Genomic DNA, 18,448 nt, shown 5'->3' with positions numbered 1-18,448 from the left:
AAATTAGGATTCTTTAACCCTGTGAATCTTTCAGACATAGAGGCAGTTAATTTTACTTAAGAGTTTATTAAAAACAGATCCTTTCAGAAATTAACATCTTCTGATCTGTAATAACCCTTGTAATTAACTTTGCTTGCTGACTGGCCTGGCTAATGACTTCATAAGGCCCTTGCCATTTCTAGACTTCATTTGCCAAAGTTAGAAACTCCAAACCTCAGCCCAGGACTCCTGGGGAATCACATTTCACCATATATTTTCCTGAAAACAGACTCTTAGGTTGTTTGCAATTGTTAATATTTGAAATTTATTTCATTAGGAGCTGATATGATGGCCTCATCTAAAAAAAAATCCTTTAAAGAAACTTGCAAGTGAATTTTGTGTATATATTTTGGCTTTAGAGGATTAGTCTTCTCATTTTTATTTTGGATAGAGAGTCATTTTTAAAGCAGTTATGTTCTTTCTGCAAAGTTAAAATGATGATTCTGTTATCAAATTAGATGGATTCATTCAGAAGGTGAATTTTGGAGTTAGTAAAAAAAAATATCAGTTAGATTTTTTATTCTTCCATTGGCCTGCCCGATGATTTTCTTCATTTCCATTCATTATCTGGTAGATTTGATGCTAACAGGAGTATTGAACTAATGCTTTCTGCTTGATTGTGGTAAGAATGCACACCTTTGCCTGGAAGCAATGGGGTTACCAGAGCAGCTGTACTTGGAGAGCAGTAATGTGGTCACCTTTTGCCAGGCCTTTCCAGAGCAGCCTTTCATCTTACCCCTCTTGTCTTTGTCTCTCCTTGCATTGTGGATCTTTTGGGGATGAGGAGGCTCAGGAGGTTGTGTATTGAAGGCACAGTGCTTAGCAGGGCCGGAGCAGACCAACACTATAGCCAGAACTCCAGTTCCCTGTGAGTGAAGGTGGGGTCTAGAAGGGCCAGAACAAAGTTTAAGACAAACTGGCAATCTCTCAGTTTTTAAGTGTTGGCTTTGCTGGTTAACCGGAGAGGTATGAAGGAAGCCTGGTTAGTGATCAGCTTTTGGGAGTGGGAGCCTCCTTGCCTCTCTCACCACTTTATGGGTACGGGGACCCTCATCCCCAGCATGCAGACAGGGAGAGTCTGGCATTCTCTTTTCAGACACATTAAAGGGTATTGAGATGAGGGGTTACTCTGACATATTCTCCCTCAGGAATTTGGGTTCCAGTGAAATTGTGTTATGTACCTGAGCTCATTTTTGTGCTAGTTGAAGAGGGCGCTGACCTTGCTGCCTGCCTTGGAGGCCAGGAGCAGAAGTCCATGTGGTGACCATTTCAGTGATAGGAACATGTCTGGCTTTTGAAGGCTCATCCCATGGACCATGGGCTCTTGGCTCAGGGACATTATGGGACCTCCAAAGTCTTTCCCTCCTTCAAGGTTGGAGGATCCTAAAAATGGAGAATAGATTTTACCCATTCTATAATGTACCTCTTCCTGGTCCCCAACACTTGGCATTTTTGCAGAATTGATGTTCCGTAGCTGACCCACCACCTTCTAAGTGAGTGAGTGAAGGCTGAGGTCCAGTGGCCTGGATCATCACTGGCTGTTGTTTCCTTCTCCAGCAGGGGTCCTCAACTTCATGTTCTTCTCTGAAGCCTTCTCCTGATTCACAGGGGCTGTCCCAATTCAGGACTACAGTCACAAGTGAAGTTTTTCTGCCCCTGCCCTCTCTCATCTAGCCTCACAAGGGCAAGTGGCTTTCCTAGAACTGCCAGGAAAGCTGGGAAGGGTAAATCTAGAGGATCATGGAGAGCTTCCTGAAGGAGATGGCACCAGCTAAATGTTGGAATATGAGTGAAAGATGGGAAGGTAGATGGGATGGGTAGATTCTCAGGAGGATTGAGGCAGGTCTTAGGGCCTTGTTGTAAGTAAGAATTAGGAGAGGGGTCCCATTGGTAGGATAAATCAGAAAGGACAGATGAGCTGTGATGCCCAGGCCTCTTGAAATGGCAGATGTTAAACCTTGGGGAGGTGGGAAATGCAAGGAGGACACAGCCTCTGCCAGCTCTTGAGGTGGCATGAAGTTTATGGAGAAAGGCTTCACCATAGCACTGGCCCCATTAAAGTCCTCCCCATTAAAGTTCCTCAGTGTGATCCACGGAAGCAGGACTTTCTGTCATAGATATGTCATGTGGTATAGTCTTTTTCTGCTTGCCTTTAGCATGAGGCGGTGAAATTAGTGAACCTATTAATTAGTTAATATGTATGAAAGCCCCTGGCTCATTCCTGACACATGGTAGTTGCTCATGATAATTAATATTTTTGGGTGACTTCAATGTATGCATGTGCATTATTTTACAAACAGACCTGTTGGAGCAATATTTTACTGTTATCATTTGCACAAAGGCCAAGAAGGACAGTTTCAAGAAGCCCTTGATATGCAGTAAGTGTGCAATGAGAGGCTTATTGGCTATGCCTTTGTACAGATTGGGAAATTGAGGCTCAAAGAGGAGAGGTGACTCTCTAAAATCACACAGGCAGAAGTGGGACCAGCAACTGTATGCCCAGAATTTACCTTATGTTGGTTGAATGGTCAAGGTAGAGGAAATTCATCAGGGAAGGCTGTGGACTGGGAATCTGATGTACCTTCAAGGCTCCTGGCCTGGGTGGAGGCCTCAGTGCGGTGGGGCTGGGGGCTCACTTTCTGGGGCAGAACCTTGGAATCTGGGAAACATAGATGTGGTGATTTGGGAGAATTTCTTGTTACTTGATAGACAATAAATGCCAGGAGTAAGTTTGAAATGTTTGATGCTTTTGAGCAGAGCGAAGAATAGTAAGTGATAAAAGAAAACAGATTTTGTCCTTTCTTTTTAGAAAAAAAAAATCTGTATCTCTTAGTCATTCACTCTATCCCAAAAGCTATGTGGAGCACACAATGTCCACAGCCAGGTGATAGGAATCCAATCCAGAGGTTCTGGAGTACCAGAGTCCATTTTTCCTTGTCCCCAGGCCAGCCTTCTTAAAACCCTCCACACTGGCCTGTGCATGACCCTGGTGACCATGCTTGGAACCCAGGAGGTGCAGGTCATTCCAAGTAGAGAAGATTTGAGAATGTTCAGAGCAGGATACATACAAGAGCTAAGGAAAGATGCCGTCAATGGAAAGTGAGATGAGGGGTGGGCAGGGAGCCCACTATGGAAGGCCTTCTGTGGGAAGGAAATTAAAGGGTGAATAAGGGTCCCAGGTAGGGAGAGCAGAGGAAAGGTGCTGAGGAGAGCCTTACACTTGTGTGCATGTGTCACTGTGTCGGGGTGGGCTAACAGGCAGGGAAAGCAGAAAGCTCCAGGCAGGAGGTGGTTGGGAAAGATGGGGAGAGCCTCTTCCCCCAACCCCAATACTCTGGATTGGCCATGGGAAGCTGCCTCACCTTGACTCACAGGCTTTTTGTCTGTGGCAACTCTGAGCCCTGGGTGACAGGTAGACCATTTCATTGAATTGTGAGGCCTTGGAAAGAAAAGAGGGTCTCGATCAGAAGTATAGCAGGAAGAAGAATGGAGTACCATTCATGTGCACCTGTGCCTGCTCCCTGCAGCCACAGAGTGCCCTGATAGCAAGGTATTGTGATGAAGTTGTGACTGGGATCGGGCTGCCACAATCCTGCAACCAGATTTCTTTGCCATCAGTGGTCCTAAGGAGCCTGGGGAGGTGAGAAGCTTGTTCATTTGGCCTTCACAAGTTGGTGTGCAGACAGATTTCTCAAAGCCCTTATCTTCTGCTTATCCTAAAATTGTTGTAGTATACTGTTTTGTCAGAATACTATTTTCCTTCATTTTCTGGATGTGTGTTATAATGAAAAAAATCTATAGTATCTGTTTTGATTGACTCCACCTAAGGTTATACAGTCTACAACCTGTTCAACCATAAGCAACAGGCCTGTTAATATAAACATTTATCAGGAATGATGTTTGGCTCTGAGGATATCCCAGTGACCTCTGTTGCCTCTAGAAAAATTGCTGCTCAGGTGCCAAGTGCAGGTAGTTGACAATGTAGGGGCTTTACCACAGGCCAAAGTGGGATTAGGGCTCAGAAGTGCCCTGGAAGGCTGAGTGGGGAGGCTTCAGAATAGTCAATGAAATGGGGGAGAGGGACCTCTGAGTCACTGTGGAGAAAGGAGCAGCCTGTCTGGCTGCATGGAACTGAGCTTGAATGCAGAAGCCCCTCCTGACTGGGACTGATCAATGGGCATCTTTTCTCTGACCTCATGACAGTGTCCTATGGTACTGTGGGTGGCACCCACTGTGGACATGATTCATTCTCTGATGCCTGGGTTTCCTGTAAAGTGCCAGTCGAACAGACCAGCAACAACAGCTGATAAAATAGATGAGCAATGTGAATAAAGATGAAGTCTGTACTTCAGGCTGCCAAAGATAAATTTCCTTTTATGTCCTGTTTCCTTCTGACGCGTGTGTTGAATAATGACTCCTGACGCACATTTTCAGAAATAGTAGCTATTTGTGCTGTGTGGTGTGTCAAGGCGGAAGTTTATAGACTTGGGGCACAGAACCACACTTGCACAGTGCCCTTGGGCTGCCCATTGCATCCTGGCCTGGAGTACCCTGCATCCTATAGCATAGGTGAAAGCTGGTTAGAGGACAGATGCTTTCACTGGGAGGTTAGATCAGATAGCTGATTTCTCCACTGGGTGCATGCCTGCATCCAGGATAGTTTTACATGATAGTTTTACATAAGAAGCAGCAGGATTCATATGGGATTGAGCTCCTGAGGCATGACTCTTAATTTGCTAACCATTTGGTAACTGCTTAACTGTCTGGAAATCTCCAAGCCTGTGCCCACCCCTCCCCTTCCCCTCTGTATTCTGTTCATTCATTATTTTTAGGCCTACTTACTATTAAGGCAATGATCCCAGGTGTTTAAGATTAGGGTGTTTCCGTAACTTCATTGTCCCTCATGTCACTATTGTTAGGTTGTCTTTTTGGACAGTATTTTTCCTTTATGTGAACACCTTTTTGCATCATTGAGATAGCAAACTTTCAACATGGCTTTATATCCTAAGCACTTTCCCTTGTGATTATAGGCTGAAAACTTACCATTGGGTGGCTGTGGGATGTGTTTTCCTTCTGTTAGACATTTAAGTTCTTTCCAGATTGTCACTGCAGCCAAACTGCTGCCTGAGCATCTTTGGCATACAAAAATTTTCATTTGTATTTCTTTCTGGGACAGATTCCCAAGAGTGCCATTGCTGAATCAAAGGGTGTGAATGCTTCCCTCTAGTACCCTATTTCCTCCACAAGAGGAAAGAGCAGAGGAAAGGTGCTGAGGAGAGTGTCCTGGTTCATGATGCTTGGAGCTGGATGTGAACAACAACTTCTCTAAGCCCCCCTATTTTTGACTCCTAGTGTTCTGAGAGAGTATTCTTTGACCAGGCACAAAATTGTTCCTTAATATATTGACTAACAAAAAAGTATGAATTACACTGAGGTTATATATCTCAGTGCTAGAGCACTTGCCTAGCATGTGGAAGGCCCTGAGTTCCACCCAATCGAAACAAAAAGGATAACTTGTCCCTACTGGTTCAGTTATTTGTGGTGGCCCTCCCTGGCCTGTCAGCTGCATTTTCTTCTGCCTTTGTCTTGAAACCCAAAGGGAAACATTAGAAATGGAGATGGTTTATGTCATGCATGGCCAGAACCCAAGCCAAACAGGACATCTTGAAATCTTGGCATTCATCCGCTGTCCTTGGTAGTTGGGATTCAGAAAAGTGGTCCCTGGAAGTGTCATTCCCTAGCAAGACCTGCTGTATAACTCGTGGAGTCCTATGCCAAATGGAAATAGAGGGCCCCTTGCAAAATTTATTAAGCATTTTAAGACAGTAGTAGTCACATATTAACCCAAACACCAGGAGGCCCTTCTGAGTGCAGGCCCTATGTGACTGCTCAAGTCTCATGTCCATGTCCTGCCAGCAATTAGAATGCTCTGCTGGGCTCTGAAGGTCAGCACTACAGGAAAACCCTTGACCCATGTTACCAGCTCCCTCCCAGGTATCCTCAGTGCTAGAGTTATTTGTTTCCCCCCATAGCCATCTCTGTGCCTGCTTTGATGTCACCTGTACCCTCACAGCTCTTGCTGGTGGCGATTTGTCCCTTCTGCTCATCTTTGTCTATTTTGGCCAAGCAGAACAGGTGGCCAGAAGCATCTTACTCTTCTAGGACATATGTGCACTTTTTCCATTAGGAGCTTTCACCTGGCTCTGCCCACTATTCTCCTACCTTCCTTCTCCCAACCTCTCTACCCTTGCCTGGGGCTAGGAGGAGATGCTGCTTGTACTTTGAGGAGCTGGTAATTAATCCAAATGGCTGCAAATAACTGCCATTAATGGTCAGAACAGTTGGCTGTTTAGACTTGTGCTTAATTGGAAATGTCAGGCCTTCTCCCTAATCACAGTCACCAGGTTCTTCCATACAGTAAAGGATCCAGTAGAGGCATTAACGAGGGGTCTCTGAAATATAAAACCCAACCTCAGGGTGGATAGGTTTCCATGGAAGGAAGCGGCACTGGTTAGTGGTATTCTGAAAAGAGGTTGGGGCTGATTGCCCAGCTGGTCACAGCTGCATTTCTGGAGTGTTTTCTGTGAATTGTGTAGAGTTTGAAGCTTTCATAAAAGGCTTTTGGCTTGATGTAGCTCTACTCTCATGGGAAATGTGGCCTCACATTCATGCATTTTTCCACACATTTTTCAAGTTTGAATCAGGGAGGTGTTAGTGTGCAAATTCTCACATTGAGTTGAGAAGGGTTCAGTTACCCACACAAATGAAAATCATATAGTTATAAAAGCATATACTGTCTCCATCAGATGAGAACTTGAGATGATTTACCCAATTCCTATGGCACAGATGAGGAAACTGTGGCCTGAAAACAGTTGTACAGTTCAGAAGCCATGAACCAGCCCAGTGTAGAGATCTGAGTACACTCTCTTAAATCATTGCTATTTGGCTAAGATAATATTTTAATATTTATTTTTTAAGTGTAGATGGACACAACACAATGTGATGCTGAGGATCGAACCTCGGTTCTGCCCATGCTAGGCGAGTGCTCTGCTGCTGAGCCACAATCCCAGCCCCTGGCTAAGATAATTTTTGACATTTTTTTCCTGATCAATAAGATAATATGTGCCCATTGTAGGAAATTCAGTAGGAAAAAACTCTTAAAGAAATTAAAATAATAATAATATAACATTATAATAATTATAATTCTTACACAGAGAAAACACGTATTGTGGATCTATGCTATTCACCTACATGTGATCAATCTTTGCCAACCTCTTCTCCATCACTATGAACCCTAGCTGGTTTGAGGTTCCCTCTCCCCTCATTTTGCAGATGTGGGAACTGAGATGTGGAAACAGAATTTGCCTGGTGATACAGCCATAGTAAATGGACTCAAACTCCCCTGCTAGTTTCAACATACCCACAGCAGGATTTGATAGAATTTGAAGTTGTGTCAAGAGTTATACATGGTACCTTGTTATTGAATGGGCATATCTTTGCTTTTACATAGGGTGATTTTTTTCATCTATTTTTTTGCCTCTTGCGGGTTGGTGACTCCATTATCATGTGTTAGTTTCATCTGGTATTAAAACTGAAACTTGCATATGTGAAGATTATAACTGGGATGTATGTTTTCTGTAGTAGGACCTGTATTTCCTTATTAGTGTATTTTTTCCAACACTTCATTATGAAAATTTTCAAGCATAGAGAAAAGTTGAAAGGATTGCACCAATGTATCCACCACCTGTATTTTACCATGAACATTGTATTGCTTTTATTTTGTATTTATCCATCTGTATGTTCCTCTATCCATCAGTTCATCTTATTTTTAAGTGCTTTTCACAGTAAATTGTAGCTATCAGTGTCAGATCAAGCGGGGCAGGCAGCGGCCAAAGGAGGCAGATTTAAAAGGGCCGCTGAACAGGCTTTATTGAGATATCACTCCCAGGCGGAACTCTATCAGACCCACAGAGGGGACAGGGGAAGGGTCTGAGGAGAAACCGTGCGGAAGCTCCACTGGACTGGACTTTTATGGGGCTTACAGCAGGAAGGGAAGGGCTTGGGACAGGAAAAGGTGTTTCTAGGGTCCCTTGCCCACTTGGAGTTGGTCAGGGGAGTTGGCTGAACTCCAGGATTGGCCAGGGGGTCCTGCTGATCGACAGGCGTTAGTCAGGAGATCTGGCTGATTGGCAGGCATTTCCGCTGGTATCTGATTGATGTTCTTTTCCAGTGGGCTGCTTTGTTCTAAGTTGCCACTAAGACTCCACCAAGTCGCCACCACCCACCTAACAATCAGTACATTTCATCCCCCCAAAAAAACCACTTCAATATGTCATTAACCAGAGTTCAACACGTATTAACTTTTTTAAAGTAAAATATTCATATCATGGATGGAACTGATATATGCATAATTTTTTTTATACTGGGGATTGAACCCCCAGAGATGCTTACCCACTGAACTACATTTTATTTTATCTTTTATTTTGAGACAGGGTCTCACTAAGTTGCTGAGGCTAGCCTCAAACTTAGGAGCCTTCTGCCCCCAGCTTCCCAAGTGGCTGGAATAATAGCCATGTGACACTGTAGAGCTTCAGTTATTTGAGTTCTGACAAGTGTGTATAGCTCTGTAACCCACACCCTGTCAAAATAAAGGACTTGTCTGTTATTCCAGAGTTTTCTCAAGGCAGACCCTGACATTCCTGCTTTCTGACTTGTTTCATCATGGATTCTTTTTACTAGTCTAGAAGTTCACATAAATGGAATCATGCAGTATGTTATCTTTTATGCAAGGTCCCTTTTACTTAGCATAATGTTTTTGAGGTTCATCCATGTTGTTGCAAATATATGTCTCTTTTAAAACATTGTTTTAGTTGTAGATGGACACAATACCTTTATTTTATTTATTTATTTTTATGTGGTGCTGAGGTTTGAACTCGGTGTCTCACATGTGCTAGGCAAGAGCTCTGCCACTGATCCACAATCACAGCCCAAATATGTCTCTTAATGTTCAGCTTAAGAATATACCTTAGTTTATCCATGCTCCTGTTGATGGCCACCTGTGTCCAGTTTAGGGCTATTAACAGATAAAGCCTCCCCATTTGTCTTTGCACCTTTGCTGAAAGTCAGTTGAATGTAAAAATAAGAGATTGTTTCTGATTTCCAGTTTTCTTCCATTAATCTACATGTCTATCCTTATACCATTATCACACTGTCAATAGATGCTCTTGATTTTAATGTAGTTGAATTTATCAGTTTTTATGAATAGTACTTTATGTTTCTGCCTGGAGATCGTGTAGATATTTTCCCATATTTTCTCCTAAAATGGTTTGAAGTTTCACACTGAAGTCCTTAATACATCCAGACTTGATTTCTACACAGGATATGAAATATATAACTTTATTTTTCTTCATGTGGTCAGCCAGGTGGACAAGCACTGGTTAACTCTTTCCCCTACTGATCTGTTCTACCACTCAAGGAATCAGTGACTTTCAAAGGTCCACATATACTTAGGTCTGTTTGGAGATCTCTCTCTCTCTCTCTCTCTCTCTCTCTCTTGTTTCACAGGTCAGTTTTTCCCCTGTACCAGTGCCACACTCTCTTAAGTAGTATTTTATGTAGTGGACATCTTATAGATCTTAGTTTATTAAGATGTTATTATATTGATTCCCATTTATAAATGGGAAAAAAGAGACTAGAGAGGTTATGTGCCAAGCCATACTACTAATGACTGGCAGAGCCATGTTTGTTTGAACTTGACCAGTTAGACTTTCAAGCCCTACACTTAGATTCTGAACTCAGCTTCCCTCAATAAGACATACAAAGCTAGTCCTCCAGCCAACTTCCCCCTTCCCTTTCTTTGCCTGGTAAAGAAAAGGTAAATAAATTTCATTTACAGCCTCCTGAATAAAATCAGGTTCATATGAGGTTTTAACCCTCTCTCACTGCCAAACTTGAGATAGTTCAGGGAAAGTTTTTCAAAGATATTACCACCGGGTTTATGTCTTTGGGGAACCTTCTAGGTAAATATGCAAGCATGGTCACGAAAAGAGCTATTTTACCAGGAATGGTGGCAGATGCCTGTAATCCCAGTGATTTAGGAGGCTGAAGCAGGAGGATCACAACCTCAGCAACTTAGTGAGACCCTATATCAAAATAAAAAATAAAGAGGACTGGGGATTGAGCTTAGTGGTAAAATGCCCCTGGGTTCAATCTCCAGTGCCATTAAAAAAAAAAAAAGAAAGAGCTGTTTAGGAGCAGGTGTTTAGTAGCAGGGCTGCAGACAGAGCAGACAGCTTGGACAAGAAAGACTTCTGAAGCTGCAAGAGGTGAAAATAACTGGAGTTCTAGGTTGATGTTGTCAGAAAGAATGAGGCATGGGGTCTCAGTGATCTTTAGGGACTGTAACCTGTGTCCTCAGCACTATACAAAGTAACTGGCACACAACTGGTTCTCAGTCAACACTTGTTAATTGAGTGAATGTGATTGAAGAACTAATTTAACAGATTAAAAATTCTAAATTGAATTTTGTTTGAAAGCTGACATCAGTTTATAATTTTGAGTAGTGTACTGTGCTGGAGACCAGAAGACAGTTCTTACCCAGGAACCAGTGTAAATAGTTTGACCTCAGCTCTGATGGACTTGGCTTTCTAATCCATTCCATTGAGGGCATGTAAGTATGGGTATTTGTGCCTGGTGCCGAAGCATGAAAAACCACTTGGGCTCCTGCTGCAAGAAACTTCCTTGATCCCGATGAGAAGGAAGTGGATCATACCATCTAGCAGTGCTGTAGGCTGGTTTATAGATACAGTTCATAGCTTCCAAGAACCTATATTTATAAAGCAGAAATTGCTGTAGAAGAAAAATTCTTCCACTTTCTCGTTAGTGCCAGCTCAGAAGGAACAGAATACCTATCGTTCCAAATAGCATGTCCTAGAATCTGGGTCACTTCTACAATTCCCCGAGCATGTGTGGCCCTGAGCCGTGCCCTCCTTTGCCAGCTGCTCACTCACATAATTGTGAGACTGAGATTGTGATGTGGTTCCAGAGAGGGTCAGAATGGAAGTGAAGCCCAGGGCATGACAGAAGCAGTGCAATCCACAGGAGAAGGCAGGACATGAAGTCAGTTACTAGGGCTAACCTTGACCTAGCACCAACGTCATCCTGATTCCTTCTTCTATAGCCTGTCTGCCTTTTTGCACATTGATTGGGTAATTGAACCATCTTTAGAATACCATGAGTCAAGTTTTTCACAGCTCATGTATGCTTTGTGAAATAGAATTATCACTGATATCTTTAGTGAGGACTTTCTGTGTTTCAGACATGGTGCTGTGCTCTTTCAATTTCTTTTCAGTCTTATTAATATTTTTACTACTCTGATTTTAGAAAGGAGAAAACAACACAGTGAAATTAAGTCACTTGGTAAAGATAGTAGATTGTAGAGGCCACCATCCCTCACATGTGGCACCAAGATGTTCAGTTTGGAAAGTCCCAGTGGCATCTTCATACAAATATAGAGCACTTGGTTGTGGCATGAAGACACTGAAACGTTAATTGTTCCTGTCTTCCAACTTATGTCCCAGTATTTTGGGTCTTTAAGGGCATAACACTAAATTGTCTGAGGGTAAGAACCAGGTCTGACTCAAGTCTATGAAATAATTGGAAAACATAGGAAAATATGAAGATATAAAAATACATAAACCTACAAACATACAAACATATATCTTTGAGTACTTTCTTATATTTCTTTTCCCATTCCATTGTCTAGAACCTCCAATACAATGTTAAATAGATGGTAAGAGCAGAAATCCTGATTCCCAGTCTTTGAGGGACATTCAGTCTGTGACTATTAAGCGTGATGTTTATATTGTAAATATTTTTATAGATCCCTTTTCCTAGTTTGCTGAGAGATTTTTATGTTAATAGATGTTGAGTTGGGGTTTTTTTAAATTTTTTTTTAAATTGTAGGTGGACACCACACCTTTATTTTATTTATTCATACGTGTTGTTGAGGAACAAGCCCAGGGCCCCACACATGCCAGGCAAGTGCTCTACCACTGAACCACAACCCCAGCCCCTGGACGTTGAGTTTTGTCAAATGCTTTTTCTGCACCTGTTAAGATTATTATAATTTTTTTTCTTTTCTTTTTTTTTTTTCTGTCAGTGTGATTTTTATGTTTTGGACCCATCTTCATAGGTTTTTCTTATTCAGTAAATCTACAGTGGGGATCGAAGATTTGCATTTCTAACAAGTTACCAGATGCTGCTGCTTCAGGGATTACACTTTGAGAATCACTTCACTAAAGAGATTGGAGGGAGATGGTGTGGAGGATGGTGAAAACAAGCAGGTTGGGCCCATACTTAGCTGGATCGATTTCCAGATGTGCATGTTACACATCTGGAAAGCTCTAAAACTATTTCTTACCCACAAAATAGGATGGGTAATACGGTGAGGAGTAAGAGAGTTGACCTGCATAAATAACAGTAGTGTTTTGCACAAAGTAAATGTTTAATAGATGTTACCAATCTGTTCCTCTTTGTATGGTGGTGGGAGGTTTTTTTTGTTTTGTTTTGTTTTTGAGATAATGAATGGAAAGCTCTTGCCACAGGCAAAGTGTTCCATACATGCTAGCTTGTCATTTTGTTTTTAGCAACTTTACTGAGATATAATTCACATACCACACAATTCACCCATTTAGAATGTACACATTCCAGTATCTTTTACTGTGTTTATAGGGTTATGAAGCCATCTTCACACTCAATTTTAGGACATTTTTATCCCTCCTAAAAGAAACCCTGTTAGCAGTCAGTCCCCATTTCTCCCATCCTCAACCCTAAGCAACCACTATTCTACTTTCTCTGTCTTTATAGATTTGCCTATCTTGACTATTTCATTCAAATTTATAATATGCCACCTTTTGTGATTGGCTTATTTCAATTAGTGTAATGTTTTTATGGCTCATCCATCCTGTAGCATATACCAGTTTTTTATTCCTTTTTAATTGTAAAATAATATTTCATTGCATGGAGATACCACTTTTGGATTGTTCTCACTTTGGTGCCATTATAGAAAATGCTATCAGTATTTTATGTGCCTGTCTTTGGGGGTATGCTTTCATTCCTCTTGGATACATATCTAGAAGTGGGATTGCTGGATTAGATAAGAACTACCAAACTTCTCTCTAAAGTGACTGCCCCATTTTATATTGTCACTAGTGTGAGCATTGCAGGTTTTCTACATCCTTACCAACACTTATTTTCTGCCTTTTAAAAAAATTGGGCATCATAATGAGTGTGAAGTAGTAGTATCTCTGTGTGGTTTGAATTTCCCTAGTGCATAATGATGCCAAGCATATTTCATGTGCTTATTTATTATCTATATGTCTTCTTAGAGAAACATCTTTTCAAATCCCACTTTTAAGTGAGTTATCTTTCATTGATATTTGAATGTTAAACCAACATTCATTTTAGGAGAAAGCTCACTTAATCATGATGGTTTATGCTAGATCAAATTTGCCAATACTTTTCTCACTGTTTTTGTTTGTGAGGAATATTGGTGTATAGCTTTCCATTTTTGTAATATCCTTGTCTGATTTTGGCCCTTGGTAGAATTTATATTATTTTCTCCCTAAATATTTGGTATAATTTGTCAGCAAAGCCCATTGAGCCCCAAGTTTTCTTTGTTGTAATATTTTAGATTATAAAATAAATTCTATTAGTAGACTGCCTAGGTTTGTGTGTGTGTGTGTGTGTGCATGTGAGTTTTGGTATTTTTGTATTTCAAGGATTTGTTTATCAAAGTTATTGAGTTATGGGCATAAAATTGTTCATGATATTTCCTTATTATCCTTTAAATGTCCACTCTTTCATTGCTGATGTTAGTAATTTGAGTAATACCATTTCTGTGCCTTAATCTGGCTCAAGGTTTATAGATTTTATTGGTATTTTCAAAAAATAAAATTTTGGCTTTATTGATTTTATTTCTATTATATGTTCTTTTCAAACATATATACTACAGATACTTTTTTAAAGGCAAATTGATACACAATGGAATATTACCCAGCCATAAAGAAGAAAGAAATTATGGCATTTGCCAGTAAATGGATGGAATCGAAGGCTGTCATGCTAAATGAAATAAGCCAATCCCCAAAACCCAAAGACCAAATGTTTTCTCTGATATGTGGATGCTGACTCACAATCAGCTGTGATGAGGGAGCCAGGAGTAGAGGTTCACTGGATTGGGACAGTGGAGAATGAGAGGAAGAGGGTCGGAATGGGAAAGGCAGTAGAATGAATCAGATATAACTTTCCTGTGTTCATATGTAAATACACCACCAGTCTAACTCTACATCATGTACAACCACAAGAATGGGAAGTTATATTCCATGTATGTATGATATGTCAAAATGCATTCTAATGTCACATACAACTAAAAAGAATAAATTTTTAAAAATTAAAAAAGGCAAATTGAAGTTGGGTATGGTAACATATGCCTATACTCTCAGCAACTCCAGAGACTAAGGCAGAAGGATCACAAGTTCGAGGTCAGCCTCAGCAACTTAGTGAGATCCTGTCTCAAATGAAAAATATAGAGGCTGGGAAGGTAGCTTAGTGGTAGAGAGCCAGTTCAATCCCCAGTGTGGCAAAAAAGAAAGAAAATAAAAAGGGAAATTGAGTCATACTCTACATACTATTCTGCACCTTGATATTTTTCCACTCTTAGTTTTCTTTCATATCAGTACACAAAGGTTCTTTGGATTCTCTTTGACAGCTGCATAATCTGTTATATGTAAGTATCACAGTTTAAATAACCAATCTCTTTTGGAGAGTATTTGGGATGTTTCCAGACATTTTGCTATTAAAAACAGTACTGAAATGTACATTAATTTTACATCAATATTTAGACACATGTAAGTCTGTATGTTTGTAGGATAAGTTACTAGAACTGTATCAGTAAATAGTCATCTATTTTTTCCAGTTTTATCAGTGCATTATAGTTTTATATAATGATGGAATTTGTTGTTACATATTCATATATGCATACTACACAGCAATATAATTTGGCCAATATCACTCCCTAGCACTACCCCCTCATTCTCTGCCTTATTTTTTATTTTAAATCAACTTTATTAAAGTATAATTTAAATACAACAAAACAAACTGCTTTTAACTGTACTTTTGAGTTATAATATGTGTACATTTATACATATAACCAAAGTCCTAAATAAGACATAGACATTCTTTTCATCCCAGAATGTTTCCTCCTGTCCCTTTGTAGTCAATTACCCCACACCTAACCTCAGACAACTACTGATCTTTTTACACGTGTTAAGCTTGTTTTAGAACTTTATACAGTAGATTCAAACAATTGCAATTTTTGATGTTCATCCAAGTTGTATGGATATGTAACATATGTAATTTGCTGGTTAGTTTTCCATAATGTGACTATACCATGATTACTCATTCATCAATTACTGGACACGTGTATTGTTTCCAATTAGGGTCTGTTATGAGCCATAAAGCTGCTATGAGCATATAAAATGTATGCATTGGGGTCTTGATCTCCATAACGTCCCCCCTTCACAGGTTTGTCCCCAATAAACTTTTGTTACTGTTTAAAAATAAATAAGGGGCTGGGGATGTGGCTCAAGCGGTAGTGCGCTCGCCTGGCATGCGTGCGGCCCGGGTTCGATCCTCAGCACTACATACCAACAAAGATGTTGTGTCCGCCAAAAAGTAAATAAATAAATTTTAAAAAAATAATAATAAATAAATAAATAAATAAAACGTATGCATTTTGTGGACATATATTTTTCTCTTAGGTTTACCTAGAAGTAGAATTGTAGGTCATATTCTTAGTGTATGTTTATAAGAAACATCTGTTTTCCAAAGTGGTCATACCATTTTATATCCCTGCCAACAGTATGTGAGAGTTCAGTTGCCTCTTATCCTGTCAACACTTGCCATTGTTAGTCTTAGGTTTACCACTTCCTGTGGCATGTGATGGTATCTCATTGTGATTACTAATTGTGATTACTAATTCTTGTACTGATTAGCCATTTGTTTGTCTGCTTTTGGAAACCAATTTTTCAAATATTTTGCATGTAGAAAGTGGTGTTTGCTTAATTATGAGTTTCTAGTTTTTTGTTTTTGGTACCAGGGATTGAACCCAGGGGTGCTTAACCACTGAGTGACATCCCCAGCCCTTTTTGTTTATTTTATTTTGAGTCAGAGTCCCCCTAAGTTGCTTAGGGCCTTACTGAATTGCTGTGGCTGGTTTTGAACTTGTGATCCTCCCATATCAGTCTCCTAAGTCACTGGGATAACAGGTGGGCCCAGCTTTAGAGTACTTTATATATTCTAAATACAAGATTTTTTTCTTTAATATATGTTGAGAAACTTTTCTTCTCATCCACAATTTACCTTTTCATTTTTTAATTATGTCATTCTAAGAACAGGAGATTTTAACTTTGATGAAATGTACTTATCAGATATTTCTTTTCAGGTTAATGATTTTTGTCTTCCAATAAATTTATCCTACCACAAGATAGTTTTAACTTTTAAATTTAGGTTTATGATAATTTTGAGCTTATTTTTATGTATGATATGAAGTAGTTGCCAATGTTATTGTTTTCCATATGGGTATTCAGTTGTTTTAAGCCCCATTTTCAAAAAGTAAAGCTTTTCCTTCATTGACTTCTTGACACCTTTGTTGAAAATCCATTGATAATATATGTACAGGAATATTTATGAACTCTATTATGTTCTAATACAAAACTATATTTATGCTAACACTACACTATCTTGGTTATTATAGTAAGTCATACTTTCAGATAATATAAATCCTCCAACTTTTTTATTATTTTCCAAAACTGTTTTGACTCTCTTTGAGTCTTTGATTTTTCTAAATAAATTTTAGAATTGGTTTTTGTATGTAAAATTTAAAATTGGCTTATCAAGCACTTCAAAACATTTTCCTGGGATATTCATTTGGATCAAATTGAATCTATAGATCAATTTGAGGAGAATTGATATCTTAATATTGAGGTTTCTAATCTATAAACATGATATATCTTTATTTAGATCTTTTAAATTTTCTCTTAGCTATATGTTATCTTGCACGTATTTGGTTAAATTTGCCTTTACTGTTTTTGATACTATTATAAGTGATATAATTTTCAATGTTATTTTCCAGTTGTTCTTTGCTAGTAATAGAGAAATATAATTGTTATATATTGACCTTTAGACCTACAATCTTTCTAAATTCATTTGCTATTAAGACTAACACGATGTGATCTGTTGTCTATAATGAAAGGGATTGGTTTTCTTTCTTTCTTTTCTTTTTTTTTTTTTTCTTACTTCCTTCCTAACATGTATGCTTTGGGTTTCCTTATTGTACTGGTTAAGACCTTGAGTATAAAATTGAATAGAAGTGATGAGAGCAGACATGCCTTACCCCTGATCTTAAGGCAGAGAATTCTATTTTTAATCATTAAGTATGATGATAGCTGTAGGATTTTTGTAGATGTTTTTATAATGGTGAGAAAGTTCCTTCTTTCTAGTTTTCAGGTTTTATACTGAATAGTGTTGAATTTTGTCAAGTAATTTTTTCAGGATTTATTGAGTTTGTTATATTTTTAATGTATAGTGTTAATATGAATTATATTAATTTCAAGTATTAAACCTTACATTCCTAAAATAAATCCCTCTTTTTATGATGTATTGTCCTTTTTAAATGAATTCCATTTGCCAATATTGTTTTAAGGAATTTTTACCTTATTCATGAAAGTTCTTAGGCTATAGTTCTCTTTTTTCATAATATCTTTTTACTTTCACTATCAGTGTAATAGTGGCCTCATAAGATAATTTGAATTGTTTGCTTCTCTTCTGTGAATCTGTTAGGATTCACCAGTGCAATAATTTAGACCTCAGATTTCTTTAAAGGAAAGTTTTCAAATTTTGAATTTGGTTTTCTTACAAAGGGCTTATATAATTTTCTCTTTTTTTCTTGTATCATTTTCAGTAATTTGTTCTTTCAAGAAATTTTCTATTTAATCAAAGATGTTGAAGCTGTTGACATAACATATTCTCAAATGCCAAAAAGATCTACAGCAATGTTCCTTTGTGTTTTTCGCTCCCTTCCTTTTTTCCCTCTAGGTGTATGAGAGGGTGGTACTGGGAATTGAACCCAGGGCCTCACACATGCTAGGCAAGTGCTATACCACTGAGCCACATCTCCAGCCCTTTTGTAGTTTTATTTTGAGACAGTGTCCCACTAAGTTGCCCAGGCTGGCCTTGAACTTGTGATCTTCCTGCCTCAGCCTCCTGAGTAGCTGAGTTACAGCTGTATGCCACCATACCCAGCATATTTTATTTCTTGATTTTTATAGCTAATGGTTAACAAGTTCTATTG

At 39.3% G+C, this 18,448-nt stretch overlaps 1 protein-coding gene across 12 annotated transcripts in view; it reads left to right on the top strand.

Moving 5' to 3' along the window:
* The window catches only part of Osbp2 (oxysterol binding protein 2), a 181,096-nt gene that overhangs the window by 107,895 nt on the left and 54,753 nt on the right, over positions 1–18,448 (top strand). The window lies entirely within an intron of this gene.

This window comes from Ictidomys tridecemlineatus, chromosome 2 (genome assembly GCF_052094955.1).
Source record: "Ictidomys tridecemlineatus isolate mIctTri1 chromosome 2, mIctTri1.hap1, whole genome shotgun sequence".
In the NCBI taxonomy this organism is placed as follows: Eukaryota; Metazoa; Chordata; class Mammalia; order Rodentia; family Sciuridae; genus Ictidomys; species Ictidomys tridecemlineatus.
The sequence above is the reverse complement of the archived record's forward strand: the minus strand, read 5'-3'. Positions and strand labels throughout refer to the sequence as shown.